The 26,017-nt window shown below is 37.0% G+C and overlaps 1 protein-coding gene across 2 annotated transcripts in view; it reads left to right on the forward strand.

Annotated features, from left to right (window-relative positions):
• The window catches only part of FUT9 (fucosyltransferase 9), a 112,230-nt gene that overhangs the window by 55,193 nt on the left and 31,020 nt on the right, over window positions 1-26,017 (forward strand). The window contains exon 2 of one of the 2 annotated variants that reach the window (XM_068937826.1): window positions 22,149-22,320. The exons of the other annotated variant lie outside the window; for it this stretch is intronic. The gene's annotated coding sequence lies outside the window, so the exon portion shown is untranslated. The remainder of the gene's footprint in view (window positions 1-22,148; window positions 22,321-26,017) is intronic. 2 annotated transcript variants of the gene reach the window in all.

Genomic DNA, 26,017 nt, shown 5'->3' on the forward strand with positions numbered 1-26,017 from the left:
GATCAGTTCTGATATCAAAATTTATACAAAAGATTATTAGAGATTTTCTAGCTCTGAAATTAGAAACACAAAGAGAGCAAATGATGGCATAGATATACTGTAACTTTTTTATTATAATATGGTATGTCCTTCTTAAATGTCACTTTCTATTCCTGTTTCATCATATGACTATTCCGTATAACATCCATCCATCCATCAGTCTTAGGCTATGAATTTCCTGATATCAAAGCAACCTTCAGGACTGTTATCTGTTCTCCTCTTAATTCAGCCATCCTCCCATACTAAATTTTCCTCTATTCCTTTTTTTCTATATGTTGCATTCTTCTCCTGCTCCATGCTAATATCTCTCATGAGGAGATATGGCAGATTCCATGAGACCCATTCTTAAGACCAAAAAATGTAAAATTATGGATTGGAATAAATGGGAAATGTATCTATATGAAAGAGGAAGAAAATAGAAAATGAGAGTTAGAGGATAAGTGGAAACAAAGTGTGCAGTTCAAAGGTAGGGATAATTTGGAGAACTTCTAGAAGGTAAAAGGAGGAAAAGAGACAATATGCATAATAAAGGAAGACTTAGCAAGTTAAAAGAAAAGTGGATGCCCAAGAGGCCAATATTAATCTATATTATTAGAACAGTGCTTCTTAACTCAGCACAGCAAACAAAGATAAAAATGTATGTCCATTGCTACACTAAATTAATCTGGTCGATAACAAATTTAGTTCTACTGTCATCTTGTTATAATAAAATTATATGTTAAACGTAGACTTTACAGGTGCACTATGAATGTCTTTCGTCTCAAATGTAAGGTCTGTGGCAGTGGAAAACAAAACTGGAAAAATATTCAGATGTTCTTTGTCAGCAACACCTAGATATAATATTGGCAACCTTGACAAAGATAACTACAGGATAAAATTGATGTTATTGTATGTAAAATAATTTTGTGGATGGCAAATCAAGCATAAAAGTTAAATTTTGTAGTTTCTGAAGTATGTACAATTCCTCCCCGCCACCACCATCTTTACTTAGACTAGAAAAGACTACCTTGCCTGCTGCATTGTTATGCTTTTTGGATTAAATAAATTAGATTCAAAATGAAGCCTGGGGAAAGTGCTGCAGTATTGTCAGTTCCATGAGCACTATTAACTTGCTTTTTAAAATGGTTCAGTAGCATAACAAGAGTTCCATATTGCTTGATTAAATAATACATAGAATTAATGGGATGAATCTTGTTCTGAGTGCAATCGATTACAAAGTTTGCAATTTTTTGCTTCCTGTTTTAAGATTATATAAATTATACAGGTAAACCAAGGAAGAATAATGGCAATTCCATAGGAAGCTCACTTTCCCATAACTCTAAACTGAAGGTAAGCTATTAGGTGCTACTGTTATTGGACATCAGTGAGCCATTACCTACTCTTTTTTGCACATGTAAAAATATGGCAAAGCAGTCACTTAAATCAATGTCAATTTAAAGGAAAATTAGTTTAATTCTTTTTTGAATAAGCTGGGGCTGAGGTCCTGCCCTGCATCATTTAAAAATTCGGTTATACATTTCAGCAGACTAAATAGCTACAGTCCTGTCTGATTTCAGGTGGATAGATGTAGTACTCTCATTTAAATCTTTCTGTAGATTCCAATTACCTATTCTATGTAAGACGACCCCACTGAATTGGCAATTTTACCTGAATGAAGAGTGCAGGATTCAGTTTACAAACTTTTTCCTGGTCCTACCATAAATATTCTCACCTGTTCCTTCCTCTGCTTTTTAGTGATCCATTAAGAATTCCCTTTAATTCCCTTTATTGAGGATGTCAGAATCACAGGATAATTCAGGTTGGAAGGGATCTCAAGATCTCTGTAGTCCAACCTCTGGCTCAAAGCTGGGTCAGCTCTGAGGTCAGGTCAGGCAGTTCAGGACTGTGTCCAGCTGAGTCTTGAAAACCTCCCAGGATGGAGACTGCACAGTCTCTCTGGGCAGGCTGCTCCACTGTGTGACTGTTCTCAGGGAGAAAAAATTTCTCCTTATATCTAGTCTGAACTTCTAATTTCAATTGATGACCATTTTCTTTTGTACTCCACCATGTACTACTGTGAAGAGCCCAGCTACATCTTGATGATCTCCCCATTGGTGCTGGGGGGCTACTGTTAAGTACCCCCGAAGCCCCCTTTTCTCCAGATTGAACAAGTCCAGGTTCCTCAGCCTCTCCTCACAGGACAAGTGCTCCAGCCCCTGAAGCTTCTTGGTGGCTCTCTGCTGAAATCACTCCAGTTTATCAATATCTGTCTTGTACTGGGAGACCTGAAAACTGGCTGCACTATCTAGATGTTTTCTTATGGGTACTGAACAGAGGGAGATAATCACTTCCCTTAATATACTGGCTATCGTCCTATGCAGCCCCAAACGCTGTTGGCTTTTTTTGCTTCCAGGGCACACTGCTGGCTCACACTCAGCTTGCTGTCTGCCAAGACCCCCAGGGCCTTTCATGCAAAGCTGCTCAACCTCCAGGCATCGCTCAGCCTGTGTCGTTGTAAGATGTCCTTGCTTCCCAGGTGCAGGACTTGGCATTGGTTCCAGTTGAATTTCATGGGATTCCTGCTGGCCCGTTCCTCCAGCCTCACAGGTCCTCTGGATGGCATCCCTACCTGTTAACAAATACTCACTTGTTCCCCAAGGAACAAAAAATCTCCCCAAAATACCCCTAACCAAAAACCACCCTAGACATTTAGAGGCAGAAGTCTTTCATCTTTGGAAGTTTTTCCAGCTGAAGCAGTAAGATGGAGTATCATCTCATATGAAATTTGGCAAGAGTCTGCCTTTTATGAGACAGTTCATACAGATTCTACCTGCTGAATGTGACAATTTTCAGCCCTGATTAAGCTTTGTTTGAGTTATGGTCTGGGGCACAAATATGACTTGATGACACTGTTCTGCTCACAGGCTCAAAAAGTTCCTGCAGAAGGAAATGCTCCCTTTGTGAAGTACAGCAGCCTCATAACTGATGTCACCAGTGCCAGTGGGTAATGGTCATTCAGGAGTCAACCTGATAGTGAGAACAGGAGGTTCAATTCTTTCTACAAACCCATGCACTGAATTTAGAGTGAATGAAGGTTTTGTACCTTGCCTGGCTTACAAGCAACTTAGCATATAATCGCTGCAGAGCATCCTTATGTTTTCCTTACCCGATGTGAGAAAGATGATCACTGAAAAATGGTGTATGATTTACGCTAAGGCAATCTATTATAGGAATAGCAACACTTGTTCTTTCTCCAGATATAGTTTAACATTAACATGCTATCAAATTTTAAATAAAAAAAAAAATCCAGCCACATTCCCTCCATCATCCATCTCAAATCATTGCCTTTTTTCTCCTATTCTTTTTCTAATAGGTTTTTCAGCCTACTTAGCTCTTCTACCAGCTCCTATTGGAATGAGCTCACAGAGCCATAAGCTCAGGACACATAGGACATTTCCCTATGGGGCAATAAAGCATCCCAATTTCCCTTTGGAATGCTTGTATGTATGTATTCTCATCTCTGCACAGCTCTTCTCCTGTCTCTTCTCTCTTATGCTCTTAGCTACTGCTTAGCTACAGATTTGTTTTAGCTTTTCAATATTTCTCATAAACTGATGCCTCTAAGATTCTTTATCACTTTGTTTCCATTTTCTGATCTTGCTCTGCTTTCATCAATATGCTCTGAGGTCTTCGTGTCCAGGACTCTGTTCTCGCAAGAATAGTACAGAGAGGTATTGTCTCTTTCCTCTTCTTTCCTGTGATGCATTTTCAAAGCATCCCTTCGTTATTCCAGTTTATTTATAAATATCTTAATGTGAGAAGGGGTTTTAGCCACAAGAATAGCTAAAGAAATTTTGAGCTGCAGCGTATTTCCTTAGTTCTTTGGTAAGCCTTAGCTTGCATTCTCTTCACCACTGACAACATACTTGGTGGTGGTGAAAAATAACTGCTTTGTTTGCCTCTGTGTTGGCCAAAACATGTTAATAACAGTTCAGAAGAATACTCTAAAAGTAAGCATAGTTATGCTGATAGAAAACTCAGATAGCACAATGTTAAATTTGCATGACCGTTTCAATTCAGATCTTGCAGTACCACTATCTAGATTCCCCAGGGACTGTAGTCGCAGTCATTCTAGAGGCACTAATCAAACATCTAATGCCAGCTCACAAAACTAAATCTGAAACAAACAGAAATATAAATGTGAGATTTGTTTCCATTCGGGTTTTGAAAAGTGGCTGTTATTTTTAAATTTACTTTTTGGCATTTCATAGAACTCCAATTAAATTCAGGAAATCAAAGCAGAAGAAAAAATAACATAGAGAGCCCAAATGAAAACAGACTCCAAGTGACTCTGTCATGCTTCGATGTTCAGCTTCTGGCAAAGTTTCCAAGCTCTTATAAGTCTTCTCCATGATCCAAGAGGAAAGTTATGTCAAAGTTATGAATAGAAAACAGAACAGCTAGTCTCTATTTTGTTCAAAACACCATTCTACCTAATCTGAAGCTACTGGCCAAGTAGAGTGTTTTTTAAAATCCACTTGCACCTGATTCTTTTTTATTTCCAGAAGATATTTTATTGGAAAGAATGCAAACTCTTCCTCTTGTATCTTTGAATAACTGTAAGTAAAAGCACCCCAATAGTTTATAGCAAGGACTGAGCAACCTTAGATACTGAAGTGAGTACAGTAAAGCTGAAGTCTATGCAGTGTCTCACAAAATGAGAAACAAAGTTAGGTGCTAACTTGTCATCTATCCTTCTACCAGACCGAATGATTTTACAATAATTCCTTCCTAGTTTAAAATGTTATCCATCCATTCCCTTCTTCTCCTTCTCAGCGCTTGTTGGTACCACGCAAGTTCCCATCTCAGTCATCTGAGCTCTGCTCAGACAATGCAGTTTCTTGTGAAGCCACCAGAGACCTCTCTGCAGTTGGTGATGAATTCACCAGCAGCATACTGTCTAGTCTTTAAGTGTTTGAAATCACAACCTTAACAGTGCCTCTTTCAAAGCATAGAATTATTACTTTTCTAACTAGAGTAGATTGAAATGAAAAAAAAAAAATTAAATATTCTTTATCTCTATTAACATTTTCTTTCTTCTGCTTGGTGCTCTATTTTTATCTTTTTCTTTCATGTTTCCCTGCTGCTTCATGTTTTATAACACATCATGCTCAATAATGGTCAGATGCCTCGCACCTGATTATTTCTATGCTCAAATTTGCTGGAACATTTGCTGGAAACTTTCCAGGAGTCTGAAGGCAACAAATAATCTTCATAAAATAGAACAGATGGCAGGGACCTTTGTCTTTATTGTGCCATTGTTGCTTTAGAAATCTACAGGTCCAGATGCTAAGGTTGGAGCTCTGTTCACTGCAACGAATAATAACTGCTGTTTGTTTCACATTGTGTTAAAAATGATGGTAAATATGTTATGTTTTTATGACCGAGTAGCTTGGGTTTATATGTGCAATTACTTGTGTGCTTTTATTTTCCCACTTAATACGAAAATTGCAGACTCAGATGTAATCTCAGAAGGGTAGCAGTCAAAAAATCCCATCCTGTTGGAATATATTCAAATTTAATTAATATCCATCAAGCTTTTGGAATGAACTTTTTCTTATCAGAAAAGTTCCCACTTCCCTTAAGGCAAGATACACTCAACAGTGGAACTGAGAGAGAAATGGGAGACTATATGATCCTTAAGATCTGGCTCCTGTAGATGCTTTTTAAGATTGTATTTTTTGACTCCAGAATGCAGCAGATTGCACCAAACAAGCTCTCGTCTACCACAAACTAGCATAATGAGTAACAGCATATAAAAATCCTCCCAAAGTTGTTATCACCTTCTCTATAAACTATGAAGTTCAAGCCCTAATCTACTTCAGACTAACTGGTAAATTCAATCAACTTACCTCTTTAACCTGGCAGCTAAACACATACATAGTTACAGTTAAATTTACCTGGGAGGAAGACATATAATTACACACCACCATGAAGAGCAGAAGAATTGCTCCAGCAGCACAGAAGGATACAAAGTAACATCATGGTGCCAACCTAATGCGTTTTGAGAGAGAAGTAGGAAAAGTTTCCTAGTCAATGTGACGCGCAATGAAATCAACTTCTTTAGGAAGCGGTGCAACATTCAAAGTGAGTCTAGACTATTCCTTCTTCATTTGAATTGCACTTGCTACGAATGTTAACTCACAAAAATCAATTCTTCACCCACAAAACCTACATGAAAGAATGCTACTTGGGTTGCAGAGCCAAAACACTGTAAGTTAAGAAATGTCAGAATCAAGCCTGCCTGTCAGTCTTCAAGTCTTATGTGAACGTGCCTATTAAATCTTTAATTACATGACCACATCCTATTTTTTCGTACAGGACCTCTGACTCATTCAACACAGAAGTTGGAAAGTTCTCAGTGAATGAAAAAGAAAGAATCAGCTATTCAAAAGGCAATATTATCTTGACAGAAAGCTGAAGTTTTTTCTGGCTGATAGTACAAAACTGATACGAGAGAAATTGATTTTCACGTTACAGAGGTGAAATAGGGGAATACTTATGAGCAGCCTCAAGGTGTTTAAAAATTGATAAATATTTTACATAGAGTTCATGTGGATTGGAAATGTGTTTTCCTAAAAGTTCTTTAGAACATTTAAGTTATGAATTTCCAGCAAACTTTAAAAAGATCAAGCTGTGTGACTTCTATTAATGTTAACAGGAGCTGCACAGCTAAATCCCTCTGCACCACCACAGATTTTCCTGCATATTGTTTTTAGAAATGAAGATTATCATGCACAGTTTGAAACGAATAATGAAAAGACAGCCCAGCCACATATACAGAGTACACAATAAGTAATTGGCTTTACAGAGCTAGGCAACAGAGTGGCTGGAGAAACAAAAAGTGCTTAGTGCTAGGAAGACAGAGCATGACAGATTTAAACATATTTTGCATGCCTATAGTGGGAGAAGTATATTGTGAGTGATCAGGTAGTTCCAAGTATATGGAGCAGAGCTGGAAGAATGTTAGACACAGGAAACCACGTTGCTCCATTTAGCCTCAGAATGAAGTATTTTTCCCAGATTATGATTTATTGTCTTACTTTATGAAGATTATTCTCCATCTGGAATGGTCCACAGATCACCAAAACAGGAGACAGGAGGCAGGATTTGAAAAACAATGCTATCCACCAAAGTATTTAGTTCACTTACCTCAGAAGAAATAAATCAGAAGCAATAAGTGCCACCACCCAGGATTTTTGACAATGTCTTCTGAAGGCAGAATGAGAAAGTGAATACCTCAGACTTCTTACCACATTTAATCAACATTTATTTTGTAGGATAAATCTTTCAGCACGCAGAATTACCATGCACTTAACCACATATCTCTCAAACTGGCTTCATGGTTCTGGCCTTTTTCCTAACCAAATAGATCAGGCTTGTATGTGTTTGTGTATATATTATATTTTAAAGGTTTTTCCAGTGTTACTTCTCAGCTGCATCACAGTCTCCTCAATATGTGAGTGACAGGGCAGAGCATGGTAATAATTGGTAGTGAAAAGAGGTAAATCCATACATATGCTCCAGATTGTCCCTATAGTACTTGCTATGTGGATCACTAAGCACACCTATCCTCTGTCTGAGAATGTGAAGGAATCATTGGAAGTGAAGCAATGCCCTAGAATTCGGCTTCCAAAATCAAAAGCAGAGCTAATAACGTAATATATTCAGTTAAAAGATCCTGATTTCACTTCCTTATTACTTTGTAAAACTTTGATCTCTTGAACTGGATTTTGATTTATGATGATTTTAGATCAAATCTGGTTAGCTATTTCTAAGAATGCAAATGGAAGAAAACAAATTGCTTCATAATTTTTTTAAAGTGATTATTGGAATTACTTAAGAAGCTCCCAAGAACATGGCAAAGGGGTCTGAGGTTTGATAGTGAGTAATACTGGTGCCTCTATAAGTAAAAGAGGGAAAAAAGGGGAAAAGAAAAAAGGAGGCAGCAACTCTCAAACTCAGCCACATATAAAATTAGCCTCTCAGAATTTTCAGTTCATGTATGCCCTGCAGTCTAGCTAATAATTTTTCTGAAAAGTCTAAACTGTGAATGTGGCATGCCCAGCCTATAAAGACTGAATAGGACTTTCCCTACAATTTCTTCTCCCTGATTCTACAGGTTACTTTGGCCTCTGGCACTGGGAACCAAGAGCAAAAAGACTGTCTCTCTTGTACTTATACTCTTGTACTGTATTCTCCAAGCTGATAATCAGATTGGAGGCTAATGAGAATAAAAAGGAGAAAAGAATAAGCCACCATCAATTATTATATCCATTTTACAAACTGAAGATTTTGTGGATGTTTCTAAACAATTAGAAGCTATGCCAGCCAATAAAGTTCACTTTCATCTGCAGCTAATCAGAAGATTAACCTGCGTCATAGACAGGCCTGGTCAAATTGATTAATGAGTTCTTGGCATAAAGTTTGACTACTGTCCCTCATATCTATAAAACAAAACTCAGGCAGGTAAATCTCACTGAGATGTCTGCACTTGTATACTCTGTTAGAGGGAAACAAAGAAACTTTCTCACAGTGCGCTATTCCGCTGAAATGTTTTAAGTCCAGTTCTGATGCTACTTCAGGCTTTGAAAAACAGCTATGTTCTCCTATGAATCGAAATAGCTGGGCAGTCTTTGTCCTGCACAATTTACAGGCACTTAATTTGGGGGAAAATAATTTCATTTCTGTCTTTCTATTCTCATTCTCAAATCCCTTACATAATGACTTTAATTAAGTCTCAGGTTTTCTGGATTGCTACCTGACCTGTTGTTCTGGTTTTATTTTACCTGCAATGATTTTAACTTGCTTTACTCATTCAGTGTTTTTCTGTCAAAAACAGTTACACAGAGTAGTTAGCTTCAGTTTTATTTTGATACATTGCTAAATAAATATGAAATTGAACTACAACTTTAATTATGGAAAGTAAGATAAAGAACAGAGTGCATAACAGAAACAACTGCAGAAACAGATTGTTGAAACAGAAGACAAGGTAGACTGAGGTATGTCATGTAATTATTATTTGAAATGTGAAGCAGCTAAGCTCCAGTCCTGCAAAGGCACTCAGTAGACTAAAAGCAAAATGGCAAACAGGTTCATTCACTCTTCTAGTACCAGAGCCTAAATGAGCCTATAATCAAATCTTCTCATGAAAGGCCACAGTGTCACTTTTTTTATACATTGAACAGTTTTTAGAGACAGGAATGGAAATGATGTGTTAATCTGTGCTCCGCATAGTTTTCACCTCATTTTATCTATTAAAGATAAAAGGGATTAGCTTGAAGGAAAAAAAAAATGGAATATAAGAGACTATCACGCTTTCACAATATGCTTCAACTAGAACTGCTCACCACAACCTACTTTTATTTTTCTTTTTTCCCAGCCACATAGTTTGATATGAAAATGATTTTAGTCAGGAAAATCATTAATTCAAGTGGGCTTGCCTATTTTCAAGAAAAGGAGTCTCTCTTGTTATAAAGAAGTTTGGAGAAAAGTAGGCAATGATTGATACAGTGTTGATTCCGACAATGCTTAGTCTCTTTTTGCAGTTATCTGCTTCCACCTGTCCGGTTCTCCATCAGTTTAAGGGTAGGAGATAGGAAGGGATTAGTAGATGAGAACAATAATTTTCTCAGTAAGTCTGTGGGGAAAAAACATACTGGTGCCAGTGAGACTAGGGCTTGTTCTGTACTTTTCACAGAAATGTTAAGTGGTAATCTTGGTCTATGAAGGTAATGAGACTTGAACAAGATGACTACAAAGAGGTATTTGGACCAGTGTTTCATGCAACTGCTGAACACTTTAGATTATTAACATGCAGGTTGCCAGTGGATCATGAATATGGATGAGCTTAAATCTATCAAGAGATGATCTACAAAGCAACAAAAATGTTATGTTATTTTAATTCTTTCAAATACCCTCCCTCCCAAGAGCTGGCAGAAATGAAGAAGTGCTGCTCATAAGTGTAATTGCAAAGCTGAATCACAGAGATTTTTTTTTTAAAAAAAGGATAAACTCCCTTAGCCTTTACATTCATGTACCTGACTGGATTCTACTTCCAGGCCTACACTAAAACCTTTGGTAATGCAATAGTGTCAGGTAGCGCCAAGGTTCTTTGTCAGTTTTTGTTCTGGTAGAATACTTTCATTCCTGTGCATATATACAGGAAAATGTCCCTTTTTGTAATATATGCTTTCTGTTTGGGTAAGTGTTATAGACTGTGCTAGCTGTATCATTCTTTTGCTGGCATAAATCATGTGTCTGTGAAGGACAGACTAACAAAATATCAACAAAATCATTCTAAAATTGACTAGATCTGAGGCAAGACTGAGCTGGTTGACGCTGCCCATTTGCAATATTAAGAGCATTTCACTTCAGAGAAAAATTTCATACAAATGGATTTAAGCATTTAAAAAATCTCTCCATAAATGTCTTCTGCATGTACAATTTGTCCTACATCACTTAATCTTAGATGGATGAGAGAGAAACATGCAATACAGAGTCACTTATCTTGTGGTAGCTTTAATGCTGGCAACTAATTTTTGTCATATGTCCCTGTTTTAAGGAATAATAACAGGAAAGACTGAGCAAGGAGTAGCTGTAAGATTTGCCCTTATACATACAGATGAAAATTCTAGGGGCAGTACAGGTCAGGCTTGTAGTGTATAGTGCTTCAGAAATAAAATGTTGCCATATATCTCCAAGACAACAGTTCTCAAATTCTAAGATAATATTTCCAATAAATCTGTTTTCAAGGAATATTCTTTCCCTCTATGGTCCTGTAGCATTGGATTGTTTCCAGCCTGCTGGTAAATAACCTGATCATGCAGTCCTCATTCAAACAAATCTATTGTTGCTTTTTATTAAGCCTGTTCTGTTATTTATCGTATTTACCTACATGTAGCTACAGTGTCTTCAGAGGGTTCAAGATACCAACATGTATGCTATGGCCAATATTCTAATAAGGCTTGATTTAGGAATTGATTATGAATTCTTTATTCAGGCAGAACTTATTCTGAAAACCACGTATCTTTGTTTTCTAACATTATACACTCAAGCTATAGCTGCAGTGAGATTGTCCGCATTATGCTCATTTTGTACAGAGGGAGATGCCAAAAATTTTAATACTCATATGCATGTGTGAAAAAAGTTGTATGTATATGTATATATGTCTCAGTTTTGCCTTTGTCAAAGCCAAAAATTGGCACTTAACTGCAGATTGTTCCAGAAAAATATTCCAGAACAATAGTCTTTATAATAGTTATACAAAGATGACTTTTTTGTTATTTATTGCCGTGAAACACTTATGGCTGCACTCTACACATATGAGTAAAAAGTCAGTAGACTTACCAACATGCATTCAACTAAGTGTTTGTTATAGTTCCTTTAGAAACGTAGGTCATTAAGAAATAATAACAGGTTTTTAGTTTGATTGAACTGCAGAGAAACACAAAGTCATTCTAGCTATTCATTTATACAAAATGTTTATCTTATATTGGAATATATATTAAAATCTATGTCTTGAAGTGAGTCAGTTAAAAAAGTATTGATTAACTGTGTTTTTTAAAAGTCTGTAAAAGAACATAAGATAAAATACATTGCAAACTAAGAGAAAGAGAAGAAGATTGGTTCTGGGGGAAAAAATACAGGAATCAGAAAAAACTGGGCCAACTGAAGAGAAGCAGAAAGATGTTAAAAATAAAAATAGCAGTGGAGTTAAAATAATCAGTAGATAACACATGAAGAAAAGAATGCTTAGATTGCTTTTTCAGAGAGAAGGGTAAAGTAAGTTATTTGATCTTTTAAAAGTAATAGAGAATAACTTTGGGCGGAAATGGAACTCTCAGCTTTTGCGATGAACAGAGTGGACCACCTGTCAATCAGCTTCTCAGGGATACTAAAATAGAAACTACCTGAGGTTGAGGCAGCAGACCTGTTTAAAAAAATAGAAGAGGTTCACTTTAGTCACACCTTTTAAAAACTTGACTTCATTTTATATAGTAATAGAGCTTAAAGGCAGCACAAAGAGATAATTTTTTACACGAATCTGAAGCACTTTCAGTTCCTAATAAAGAAAATTATATATAGTATAATCTTTTATTATAGGACTTGTTTTTGCAATGATATTTAAATGCTTACTGGAATTTACAAAGATATGCATTGCCATTTTTGTGTCTGTATGAATGGACAGAGAAATGACTAACAGCTAGCACTTTAATGTAGAAAGGCTTTCAGATCTTAAAAGGCTGATTCTATTCTAGAAAATATGAACCCTGATTTCCAAAGGACTTAAATAGTGTCAAGAGTAAAAATGGCTTTCTACGTATTTCTCATGTGCTCAGTGCTGAGTTCATGAGTAGCCCTGCTGAGTTCATTGTGAACATTTAGAAGCTTCAAATAGAAAAAAAAAAAACAACACAAAACAAAACAAAGCATTTCCAGGTCTAAATTCAAGACAGCATCCAAACTTCACAGAAGGTTTGTTCCATTTTGAAGATGAGTGTTTTAAGGTAGCATAACTATGCTGGCTCTTTACCTTCTCTGCACAGGGAGAATTTACTTCTTATCTTTTCATTTGTCTCTGGGTCAAATAATACATTTTTTCACTAACTAAAATAAAGTACATCAGCAGGAGACCTCCAGCATGCTCTTTTTCAGGTGAGCGCCTTAAATACAAAGTTCTGTACACCCACCATATTCACGATACAAGCCTAACAGAGTTTGATTTTGAACTGCTTACAGGTCTTTCACATTCTTAGCTGCCAAGCTGCAACAGGGAAAACAGAAAATTTACCTCACTAACATCTTTTCAGAATGACTTAATGCTTGTTGGCTTGGCCACTTCTCTTGAGACCATTCATACTAGTTGAGTGCTCTACTCAGATAGCCATGCGTCTTTCTTGCAATAGGAAATAAAGAACAGTCAAAATCTAATTTGGTAACCAAGTTCAGAAGGTAAGCTTCAGGCTCTGTATTCTAGTTTTAGAGCAATGACTAGCTACCTGCCTAAGACAGGCACTTCTAAAAGAAACAGAATTGCAAATCCACCCTCCTCAGCACTTTCTATTTGCTGGTTTAAGCATCAAAGTGTTTCAGCTACTGACAGGTAAATTCCTCTCCTAGCCTCCAGGCTTTCCCATTCATTCAAAGGAATGTAGACACCTGACTTTACATTGAAAACTCCGCTCAAGGAGGCACACTTCTAGGCAGTGTGTAAGAATTAGGCATTGCAGCATTTAATCTGTAAATGCCTAAATCTTTTTCTAGTTCTTAAGTCATTGACATTGAGAACTGTATTCTCCCATTCTCCGTCTTCCACAAGAAAGTATTAATAATGATAAAGATTACCCTGAGATTTGGGTTGCAGTCAGCCTACCAGTGAAAGAAAAAGCATAATTCTACAGAGAGGACTCACAAAAAAGTGGCCACTCTGCTGCCTGTAGAAGTGCATATGAGACACACGAGTTCTAAGCAGAGGAAATTACACTTAACTCCTGTGCAGGATTTATTTCAAAGAGTGTTTAAAATGATTTCACCTCAGAGATTAATGTTTAAAGTGAAGAGAAGTGAGTAGTTGCAGGATGGAAAGGTGATTTGTGAAACGCAATCCGGGATGGAAACTTTCTGTTTGGTAAAGGATTGTAGCATGCTAGGGTAATTTTAGGGCTATTTGCATTTAAATAATGTACATTTGATCTGATGCAGAAAACTGATGGAAAAGTGGGTGAGGAAATGATTTAACTTAGGGGCAATGCAATTACTGAGAAATAATTCATTCAAGCAGGACCCTTGGGACTGGCATTGTGTCTTTTAACTTCTACTCCTTGAGCATAAAAGCACTTCAAAAAGCTCTTTCCTCACCTGTGCTCAAAGACGACGCATCCTGTGAAGCCGTGCAGAGGATGTTCCTTCATTAAAGGGGCAAGGTGAGAACGCCTCCACAGAGCGGAAGGGAAAAGAGACAATGCTGGCCTCCATGGTAGACAGGCTAGTGTCCTCCCAAGTTCTGAAACCTTAGAGACTATGCACAAAGTTAGTTGCCTGCTTAAAAAGCACTAACCTGATAAATGATGTAATTAGATTTAAAGAACTTGGACCATTCAGTGGATTCAGCAAGCACTACTGAGCAAACAGAAATTAGCTGGGAAAGCTCTAAGACCATGCTGGGAAATATTTGCTAAATGGGACAGTTGTGAAGCACATTGAAAAGGAAAGGGAATTAGTTGGGGAGCAATAGTGAAAACACTAGCTCAGTGTGTGGGCACAGGAATACTCTGTTTCTCTTACCCACATGGCCCAGTCCTTCTCACCTGCAGACTGGGTTGCCGTAAGATGGTATCTGCGGGGTCAACCCAAACCTTGTGCAAAAAAAGTGAACACTTAGCCCACTAATCAAAATCTTCACTTCCTTCTTTTGTCTTGCCTCTGTTGCTGTGATAAGACCATTACACTTCTTCCTCCAAAGTGTTTTAAATTATGTTTTCCTGTCACTGTTGTTAAAGCCCTTATCTGAGCTTCATTATCTGCTCCTCTGAGTTTTTTTTATCTTTTATTACCATTTTTACCAATCCTATCACTGCACTCTTCTATTCATATAAAATACAGCTGCTAAAATAGCCAAGTCAGTTGTTATACCTTACTTGCTTCTCTTATGAAGCTCTACCTTCTTGCCCTATTTCCTACCACATCAAAGTCAAACTTTGCATTTCGAACTTTGCGCGTCTACCTTGTAACATGTCCATCTTTTTCCACACTGTGGCTACCTGGGCAAACATCTCTGAAGTTCTTCTAGGTACCTCCTTAGTCCTGCAGTGGATTCCCAAAACCAATCCGTAAATTGATTCTTTTCTCTTCCTTCCCTTAACCACTACTTGGAAAGAAGCACTTTGCTGTGCCTTCCACAGCAAACAGGACAGCTTATGCAGATTTATTTTAAGTTTTCTAATGCAGTTTACGTATGCCTAATTAAATATATGGTCTTTTTGCTAATATCTTCGTCTTTCTTCTTATCTTTCTTCTTATCTTTCGCTGCACTCGTTTATTGTATCTTGACTCAGACAAAATATTCCAAGCAGTAAATTTTCCACCTGCTTGTGAATGTTCATAATGCAAACGCAAGTGATTTTCTATTCTGTTAGGGTCCAGGAACCTACCAAAAGACATATAATTTCTGTATTATCATAAAAATTATAACTAAGTGGTCCATCAGCCAGCTAAACCTTTATGCCTTTGTAAAGGAGATGATAGTTTTGTGCACATATCTTTCTTGCAAAACACTAAGTAAGTTTGAGCTACTCTCATCACCTGAAGCATCTCAGTTTTGGAGTAGTCTTCCTCCTTTGCTTATTACATCAGCAAGTCATCACCCTTAACAGAGAAATGTAAGGCAAATTCCACCAAATTAATGGCATTCATAACAAAAATATTGTATACAATGAAGTATTTAAGACTCCACACACTCTAAATCTTCTGTGTGTGTGGTAAAAAAAATCCACCTCTCCCCAAAACCTGTTAATGATTAATGTTCTGTGAAAATTAAAATGTGTGACAATTGTTCTGGTGTTGTATAGTAATATAGATTATAATAATGGGGCAGTCATCAGGAAAATATAAGTTTCATTTGTAGTCTTAACCTTAATCTTTTCTACATATGTGTTATGGTGCAGGCACTAACTGCATATATTTCAATACTTCTCAGAAAATGTAATATGCTCTAATACCATGTCTTTTACCTACATGTTATCTAACATTTCCAAATAAATAAATAAATAAATAAATAAATAAATTTAAGTCTATAAAAGAAAAAAGTCTTAAAAACCCAGTGTGAAAACCCAGTTTCACAAATGGAGCAGAATATGCCTCTGATTGATTATTCCATTTATGATCTCTGAGAGTATTAAGTTTGTTAACCCCATCCACAAACTCACTTTAACAGGAAGAAAGGAAAAAACACCTGAACAAACCCATATGTCAAGCAAGCTGACCTTGGCCTATGCACAGTGCACTACTGATACCTTTGTAAACTGTTGTTTTCGCTGAGTTAATGAGTACAATTTCTAGGCATGATCAAACAGAGTGAGAATGTGGGTGACTGAGAGCTGATGTGATATGAGATGGAGCGAAAGAGAACAAAGACACCCGCACACTCTTGATATCCCTGGGGGTAAACAGAGGCACTGAGAGAAATGTCTGTTGAAGGAGAGGGATTTGAAATAAATGCTGTCTGCAAGTATAGAGAGTTCAGAGATTTTGTGCTGCAGAGTATTTTTAATACTTTCTGTAAGAAACTACTCAAGAGTATCCATGAGAGTCACTAACTGGGGTATCTCACTGTAGCAACCAGCTATTAATTCTATCTTAAGTTAGTGTGTTTTCCTCTAGTATGATTTTGGCCTTAGAAGAATCTCTCTAATAAATACTCTAATGCAAGAGTTCTTCCACTGCTTGGAGTTAAAAATATGCAACATGTTTATTACCTCCTGGGGCTCTGCTCTGAAACCTACTGTGTATTTGGTGCAGGCCTGGCTATATCCTTAGCAGACCAAACGGACTGTTTTAACGCAAGCTATAACACTAAGGGGAAATCCTTGCCTTACACCACAGCAAGCTGGGAATGCTGACAGAGGGTTTGACCTCAGCATTGCGAGGGAATACGGCATAATCATGAGAAAACCAGCAGCTCATCAACAGCAACACTGAGGCTGAAATAGTTTACTACACTGGTTTACTGGAATAGTCAGTGACAGTGACCTAAGAGAAATCTTTTAATGTGTATGAAATGCATAAATATAAACATTTTCCAATTTGTAACCTTTACAAAACAAGAAGCTCTTCTGTTTAAGTCTGAAAAGACCTAAACAACAAGTGAAATATCCCATAGCTTCAAAATGGCTAGGTAACGAAGAAAAGACTATAAAGTGCTGTAAAAAAAAGACTATGTTTTGCATTTTTGTTTGTTTTTCATGGAGTCAGAATGAGAGAGGTGTAGGAACGCATAGCAAAGTTGGACTGAACAGGATGCAAAAAAGAGCTAAATATGTTGAACTTTTTTGGCTTTCTAATTGAATTGCTTCCTTCTGTTGCTTCAAATCATATCTGACCCTTACTCAGATTAATCTGATAGATTGCTAATGTGTATTCAGGACTGTAGATGTAATTGACGTGTCAGACATAGCTGAAGTCAGAAATAGCTTTTTTTCTTTTCCTTTGCATGCTTAATTTACTCGACACACTTGCATTTTTATTTATTACGTGGTTCAGACTTGTCCTTTTCACTTCTCAGGGGCAGTGATTAGTCTAAAGTTGTCATTCAATAACTTGAAATTGTGGTTTTTCTCTTCTCCATATCAGTGAGTTTAAGAATGTTCACATTAACAAACATTTAATTTTCTTGGAGTATGTTTATCAGCGATTGTGATTCCATCCCTAAAATACATCGTTTTTCTTCATGACTGTAAAACTTACTTATAATGATGCCTGTGTTACTAACTAATATCACTTTAAGTGACAAAGATGAAATTGTCCTTTTAACCAGATATATAAACTGTAATATTTGTTCCCTACCCTCTTAAGCATTTTATTCTGATATTTTCTTTACTACAAAACTTTATGAAATATTTTTGGATGTGTGCTTAATGAGGGTAGATTTTATTTTTTAGGTTTTCTTTGTTTTGTATTTGCAACAGCTGATTTGTATGATGGAGTTTAGATCCTGGGCTAGTGTTGGCAGTTGACCAATACAGAACTCCTGGTAATCTGTAAAGTATCTAATGATACCGTCCTTTAGGTCTTCACTTAGAAAGAAGGTGGAGAAGACATGTAGAAACAAACTGTGTCTGCCCACTGCCCTGAACCTTGATTATACCAGATAAAATTATAAGGTTCTGTTCGAACATAGACTAAGTGTAAAACATTTCTGATATCACGTCATTTCACAATTACTTCTGATGACAGTACATCCATGCAAAACTCATAGGGCAGAGATTAAATGTAGAGTAAGAAAATTTCCTAATTCTCTGAAAGAAGCCTTTTTATAATGGTATTAAATTTTTCTCCATGTGGATTCCTTTTTCTCTTTAATGCACAAAAAGACCTTACGCTAGGCTGTATTTTTCACATTGGGGACCACCACTGTGGAGGTTTTATTCTCAGGAAGTAAATATAGGGTAGGATTTACCTAAGAGTTTTCAATTGTCAGATTTATCTGCCTGTCTTATTTCTTGATAGGTCAAAGTAAGGTTTCGTAAGGTGATTAACTAAGACCAACATCCTTATCAGAAAACTTGGTCCTGTCTTTTAAGATTATTGTTTGGAGGAGTTTGCATTTGTTTTAGATTGGCAGATCAGGTTTTTCTTGCTGTTACAAGTTGGAATAAGGCTCTGTAAGGGAGTTAGCTGCCCTCAAAACACTCATTTTTTTCTATCTTTAGGTAAGGAAGATAGTCAAATTTTGTGTGAATTTTTCTGGCTAACTAATGTATGATTCTTTCTCAGAGCAGCAGTCATAAAAGAACCAAGCTGCTTCAGAGGTACTCCTGGCTTTGTACTTTCATATGTTATAGAGCTACAGGGGTTTTCATTTGCTCCCCAAGACCGAAAAATACAAGCCTTCACAGGCACTCGCGGGTGTAACACACCCTTCATAACAAGGCACTGTATAGGGTTATTCAGAAACAAATTTCCAATTCTAAATGTGATGCAGATATATAAAGTATCAGGAGAGAATCAAGCTGAGGGTGGGAAATCTTTCCTAAATGGAATTTCTATGGGTTAAGATGTTCAGGATTGGCTGTGTTTATACTACTGCACTCAGAAACAGAGTTCACAGAAAGTGGGGAGACAAAATGATCATTTTAGGTAACTTATTACATTGGGATTTTAGCAAGCTTCAAGAATACTTTAGGGACTGCTTCTTTCACATTGTGTAATTTTTGCATGTAGCATCACTGCAAGAGCATAGACTAAATCATGACTATTACCTCTAGGTTAAAGACTATGGGGAATGGTCTCCCAAGGCTTATGCAATTAATCTTCCTTTCACAGGGAGCCTCTTTGTTCGTGAAGGCACGGACTGCATATATTTATGAAAATTTCGTATTAAGCCATGAGGTTGACATAACCATTTCGTAGTAGCGTCGACCTCAGATAGAAAAATAGCACTGATAAATCTGTTGGATACATTGCTTGGAAAGAATGAAGAAAGCTTTACGTTCTCTTTTTTTCCTCCACACGCTGCAGTACTTGCATGACTGCTTTATAGGTTCCCCCAAACTCTGCCTCAGCCCTACAGTTAAAATCATTTTTCCTAGTACATACATGGAAACAGATCACAGCTAAGTTGCGAGCTATCCCAGGTTTTTCTGAGTGCTGTGGCCATAATGAGCAACAACTGTTGGCACGCAAGACTCCTCTTAGGAGGTGGTTGCAGGTACAGCAATCATCCACTCAGTGCCTCCATTACTTCTGATTATCAGAAAGGATACTTGCCACCTTCTTCCAGTTTGTGTTAACAAATAAACAGGGTGAAGAGTTCAACACGTTCAATGTATCAGGCGTTTAAAGAAGTTGAAGATCTTTGTCAGCACACTCCACTTTAAAATAATAATTCATCAAGTATAGCCTAGAATGGCAACAATGTTTGAATTAAAAAGACCGTTTAACACTGTATCTTAAATAGAACTATGTAGGAAATTTTTAAATACATTTATAGGTAATTGCTTGTTGATTCAAAATGACAGTACATGTACATCATGAATATTACTCTCTAATTTCTTTGCACAATTCATCAAGCATCAATTAGAGTGCATTTGGCACACCTCTTGGGCATACCTACGGCCTTTTTCTTTTAACTACTGCTTGAGAGACTGAGCAGTTTGCATAATATGCTGCCTGAGGTAGCCAGATTCAGCAGCAGTGTGGGTCAGATCAGTGCTTCAGGAGCCCATCATCTTCAAAAGAACTCTTGTCTGTTGCCTGTGGGCATAATCCCCAGCTCCCATCAAAAGGAGAAGCTATGTAGTCTTTTTTCAGTCTCCAGGACCTGCATTCAAAGACTGCAATAAATAAGTTCTAGACTGCTTTTTTGTTTGATTGGTCCGATAGATTTGGTTTGGTTTGGTTCAAAACCATTAGATTGTGATAAATATATGTTATCTGGAAGATATCCATTATTCATCTTCCTGTGGCACTGGCAGGTGCAAGCAGCAGAGGTAGACCTGCACTTTATTGTTCTCTGCTGCTTCTGAGAGTATTTTGTGCATTAATGAGATTTAAGAGCCAAGAGAAGGACTTTACAGTGGTTACTCAATACACTTCAGCCAGGATGTTTGTCAGATAGATACAAGACTATAAGAAGTGAAGATACGGTAGAATAAAATAGCCAGGCTACAATCTTGGAGCTTGGTAATAGCAAAATAATGTTAATCATTCATCATACTCTGTATTTCTATCTATTCTATCTGGAGATATAAATACTAAATAATTAATCCTCATAACCTCTCAGCAAGTTGATTGTCATTATTTCCACTTTATAGATAAACTGTGGAGCAGAATAATTAAAGACTTTGGTTAAGGTCATACAGCAAGTTAGCTGAAGATATGAAAATAGAATCAAACTCTGCTGATTCTCAGTTTTGTATATTAGTCACAGAACAATCTTTCTTTGCAGCATCTCTCTCATGACACATCTCATGCATAGTCTAAATTAGAAGCATCATTAAGAAGTGAGTTAATTTCTTTTTTTCCTTTAAAACTATTTGCTTATTTTAATAGTGAACATATTCAAGCAGTTTTCTCATGCAAGTATGATGAGAAAAATCTAAATACAAATTTGAAAATAATCATGCTATTTCTTCATGTTTTATGGCACAAATAGCAGATAACACCTACAGCAGTTTTATTAAGACAGAGATTAACAAATATGGGGGTTTAACTGAAGTCAGTTTTCAAACACATCAAAGCCCTAAAAGACTGACATTTCCATTCTCCTTATTCTTTATTTCTTCTCCATACCATTTTAAGTAAACCTGCTCTTATGAAAATTAAGGCACTGTTTGGACCACTGAAAACTTTACAGTTTTCTAGAGAAATGGGAGGATAGTTTTTAAAAGCAGCTTACATAGCAATTGCTAAAATCCCTTTTTCAAAAGCAAACAGAAAGGAGGCAGAGGGCAGGTTTTTGAAGACATTAATGTTAATCACTGAACAACAATGTCCAGAAATATTAGAAAATTCCTCTAGCACAATAGCTGAATCTTTAGACTCCTACATAACTGGAAAATATTTGACATACAGGCTTTCTGGAAACTTTTCATATATAGCCAAGGAGTCAAAGTCTCATTGAAAATGAGTGCTTTTAAATCTAGAACTGCAAAGGGACTCAGGCACCTACTTCATGCTCTTAAATCTAAATATTTAAGCACCTATGAGATGCTACCAACTCTCAGCTGCCACATAAGCTTCCACGTGTCTGGAGACATCTGCGTTCAGGCTTCTGTCCGTGAAGTCTTCAATGTAAAAGTTCACGTTTTGGTTCTTGAGCTCTGAAAAAGCCACTTAGCCTTTGATTGTGACAGAGCTGTCTAAAGCCCAAGTGCATCACCTTATTTTGACAGGATTCTCAAACCAAAATGCGTTTTCCCTGTGCTGCCTGCCTACTTGCACCCCATCAACATTTTCGTAGCATGCCAAGCTTCACACAACTCAGCACAGAGAAGGGGGCGAGGATACATTTTTGACATAGCATAAGAAGCCGTGTAGCTTAAAGTACTCAGATTTTGCAAGATCAGGTTAAAAATTATTTTGTTTGTGGCCGAGATTTGCACCTTCCCCAGACTCTCATATGCAGCAGCTATATTCTGGGATGCATCACAGAGGGAGGATGTTTCTCTCCACAACCACAGTGGTTTGATCAGGTTCCAGTTCTGCTTTAGTAATAAAGTATTTAAGCTTCACCATGGGACACAGAGACCTTCATTTCTGAATGCCTCCTTAGTTGTTAGGTCTTTTGTCTAGGAGATCAGAAACCAAATCAAAAACAGAAGGGATTTAAATTTGATTCTCCTGTTTTCCAGATGAATGTTATAGCTAGCTGCTCATTTTCTCCCCGACCTTCCAAGCCAGAAAGGACTGACCTTGTTTCATTCATCTACCTCCAAAAGAGGATTAACAACTACAACCCAACACGAAAGAAGTACCCTCAGTAAAGAGAAAGAAGCATTCACTGCTTTAGATATTTACCTCATGGTGAGCTGAATTATTTACTGAGATGTCTCTCTCTCTCTCTCTCTCTCTCTCTCTCTCTCTCTCTCTCCTTTAGTATTAGAATAAGATTATACAACTATCTAACTTTCTGGAGAGGAAAGTGTCAATTAAAATACCAAGTTAGTTTTTAAAATGGTGGTAGCTTTCTAAAGTATACAGGTGACAAGTGCTTTTGAAAATTGTACCTTTAGCTCTACTACAAATAGGACTCTAATGCATTCCATTGAGCTCACTTTTTAAATTTTGAACCATGCAGAAATGTGCATCATATTCTACAAGCTAAATTCCGTATTTACATTTTTCAAGGAAGGATTATATGAGTAAGTTAAGATTTAGAGCCATAGTTTAAATTATACCTGAACCATTAGGATGTAATAAAAAAGGATTTTTTAATGTGGACATCATTACGAGATCCAAATTGTAAGGTCTGACAATTTTTATGTGTGGAGGAGTCCCATTAAAATTCATTACATTCATTTAATTTCTAGCCTAAAAATCAGAAGTTTGCTAATATTACCTGTAAAACAGTTATAAAATACTGTGCAAAACACAGTTTGAAAATAGTAATAAGAAGTTTTGAAAAGCTAATTCTATGTACGAGTTTCTGCAAAAAAAAGAAGACAAACACTTGGTGTTAACCTTTAATATTTAATCTACTGATTGTCACAACATATTTTTTTCTTAGCTCTTCCTTTTTAAAGCTCCAGCATAGAAGGGTTTCTGGAAGCAAATGGAAATTAGGCGCTTCCTCCTCCTCCTTATTGTCATTATGGCTAAGTTTATAAAACAATATTAGGAATCTATGAAGAATACGTTCTTACAAATTTGTAATGGCCAGTTTCAAAGCCACCTGTGATCACTGCTGTAACTCATATGTCATAACAAAATAGCTCTGAATTAGAAATCAGGATTTGAAGAAATAACGTGAGGTAGCTGAGAGAAAAGGACTAAGGAAGCTGGGGCAGCTCTTACCTGGGGGATAGAAGAGTCCATCATCACCAGAACTTAACAATTCTCTATAAAATATTTCATTATTATTCTGTATTAATAGCAACATGTCATGGTGGCATAACACAATGGAGTAACACGTAGCAAGGAGGTAATGTATGACACACAGCTCCATAAGCATATTTTTTGCGAATGCTTAAGTGTATCACAGTCGAGGCTAGAGGGGGTGTTGAGATCCATGCTGGCTAAAAAGCAATTGCATCACCTCAAAGAAAGAAAGGAAGGAAGGGATGAACAGAGACTGTTGATACTGTCTACTCCTATATCGTAGAAAATAGAATGAAAGATTGGGTCATTTTCTTTTGACAAATATATCCTTACATAACATTTGCTTTTTTATAGCATGTTTATTGTCTTTTCAAAAAGGTCCTAAACATACAGTATATATAGGGAGAGCAAATGTAAAAAACAAAGCTGTGCTGTGTATCAGCTCAGAGTTTATTTACCTACCCTGTTCTTCCTCTGTATCCATCAGTTCCATTTATCCATTCTTTACATCATCTTGAAACTAAGAACCCTATCTTCCATGTGTGCAAGTCATGCCAGGATACAGGTTTATTTAACGAACCTGAAGAGCTTAGTGTCCATCAAAGAAAATGTATGGCAATCTTTTAGATGGCTAAGCCTTACTCACAGGGGCTACGCAATGTATTACTCATATGCTCCTTATGTTGGCCAAATTGTAACCTTTTGAGCAAATTAATAGAATTGCTAATGAACTATTGTTCATAAGGACTGTCACACCTATGCTATGTGAGATCTGAGAAAATCATCTCAGTGAATGACAAATTGTATCTACTCTGTTAAATGCAGTAGGTGTGCAACCACTCTGGCCATACTCAAGAAGCGAGACAGCTCTGCTCTGAGCTGTGTACAAGGGCATCCACACAAGCAGTCCTCCCTAAGTCATGCTGAAGGTTGGGTACATTAATCTGTTGATACAGACCTAACAGTGGAACAAATCAGAATTTCTTCTGCAATAAGTATAACCTACTTCTCATACATGACATGAAGCTGATATTAAGAAGTAGTTTGATGGATCAGATTTCACTTCTTATTTCTTCAGTCTGCTGGATCTGATTTGTCCTGACCTGCAAACCCAAAGCAGCCACAGAGCTTGATTACCCACTTAACATAGAATTCAGCCCGTACAAGGGAATCAAAATCTTAGTTATGTGATTATTTCTCCACGTGCTTTCATTAGCACATTTCAGAGTGCTTTACGAAGGAGAGCATCTGTAGCTCCATTTCACGTTTGAGAAAACTAATCCAGATAGAAGATTTGACTTGCCAGTGTCACTGTCACATGTCCCACAACCCAAGCAAACCAGGTATAAATGTCATCCACACTGAATTTTGGAGTATCCTCCTAGTTGGTCACTCTTCACAAAAACTGTCATCATAACTTTTCTTTTATGTTAGTCTAAAGCATGCTTTTCTATGTAAGGGGATGAAATGATATTTTAACTGCATAAATAAGTGTACACTGAGGTAAACATCTTCCTTTTGGTCTAGAGGGAGGATTTTATTTATATGAGATAAATCTTTTGTTCATAGCAAAATTAAATACCAGCATAGTCATTATATTTTCCACAGATATTCCGAAAAAGAGGCTTGTTTATAGTTTGGCCAGACAACCACTCTGTTTAACCAAGCTCTAGAGACATCAGCATTTCCAAACTTATGCTGTAGCAGCCAGCAGTCCTTTGGGAACAATGTTAAAAACTGATATCTTGATTAAATATTAAGTTTAAGAATCACGAGAAGTTTTTTGAAGGAGGCTAGAATGTGAATGGAGAGTATGTGTGCATTTGGGAAGGCTTGCTGCAGATCAGCATCCTATCAGTACAAACAGTCCTCAGGATCAGATCCAGATCTATAAGCAACCTGGCATTTTTTTAGTTGGATGAAATAAGGAGAGAGATGCTTTTAGCAGAAATAGCTCCAGAAAAGGGTTGTTGGTTGCTTTTTCATTTCAGCAGATCTTTCCCTAAACAGAGCAGAAGTTTTAGAAATTTCACACTATCACAAAATAAACTCCTTGTTCAGCTTTCTTCATGTTGTAGCAGTGGGGACAGTTTAGAGTTGCTAGCGTTTACACAGGCATTGCTTTCTGTACCAACATCCACAATGCTCTGGCACCTAGGACCCTAAGGCAATTGATAGTTTAGGCTTCCCATGCATTTGAATAAAAAATAGCTGGTGAAGAAGTACCTGATAAGTCTATAGTATATGAATTTGTTTGTGTGAATTCATGTCTGCATATGCCATGCAAGCATGCAGGGAAGATACTAACAGGCATAAATGATACTGTTTTGACTTTTTTTTATCATAATTCAGGATTATGGGATTCCAGGGGTGAGGTACACTGCACTCTGGCAATTCTCAGCAATATTTAATTGCTCCTCAGTAGCTATCTAAGCCAGAGCAGTGCACAGAGTGATGTATACTTTCCTGACATGTTTAGCTGTTCAGATCTCAGTTCTTTAGTGTAGTTGGGATGTTGAGCAAGCCAGGATTATTTAGAGATGTTGTTCTGCTGCTTGATTGCCATGATGCTGCTTCCCTCATCAGAGATATTTTGATTGGAAATCTTCAGTATGAGTCACAAAGGACAATGCTGATGTAATTAGGATGCTAAAATGACAGCGACAGAGTGTTAGTCGAGCTG

Source organism: Struthio camelus, chromosome 3 (assembly GCF_040807025.1).
Source record: "Struthio camelus isolate bStrCam1 chromosome 3, bStrCam1.hap1, whole genome shotgun sequence".
In the NCBI taxonomy this organism is placed as follows: domain Eukaryota; kingdom Metazoa; phylum Chordata; class Aves; order Struthioniformes; family Struthionidae; genus Struthio; species Struthio camelus.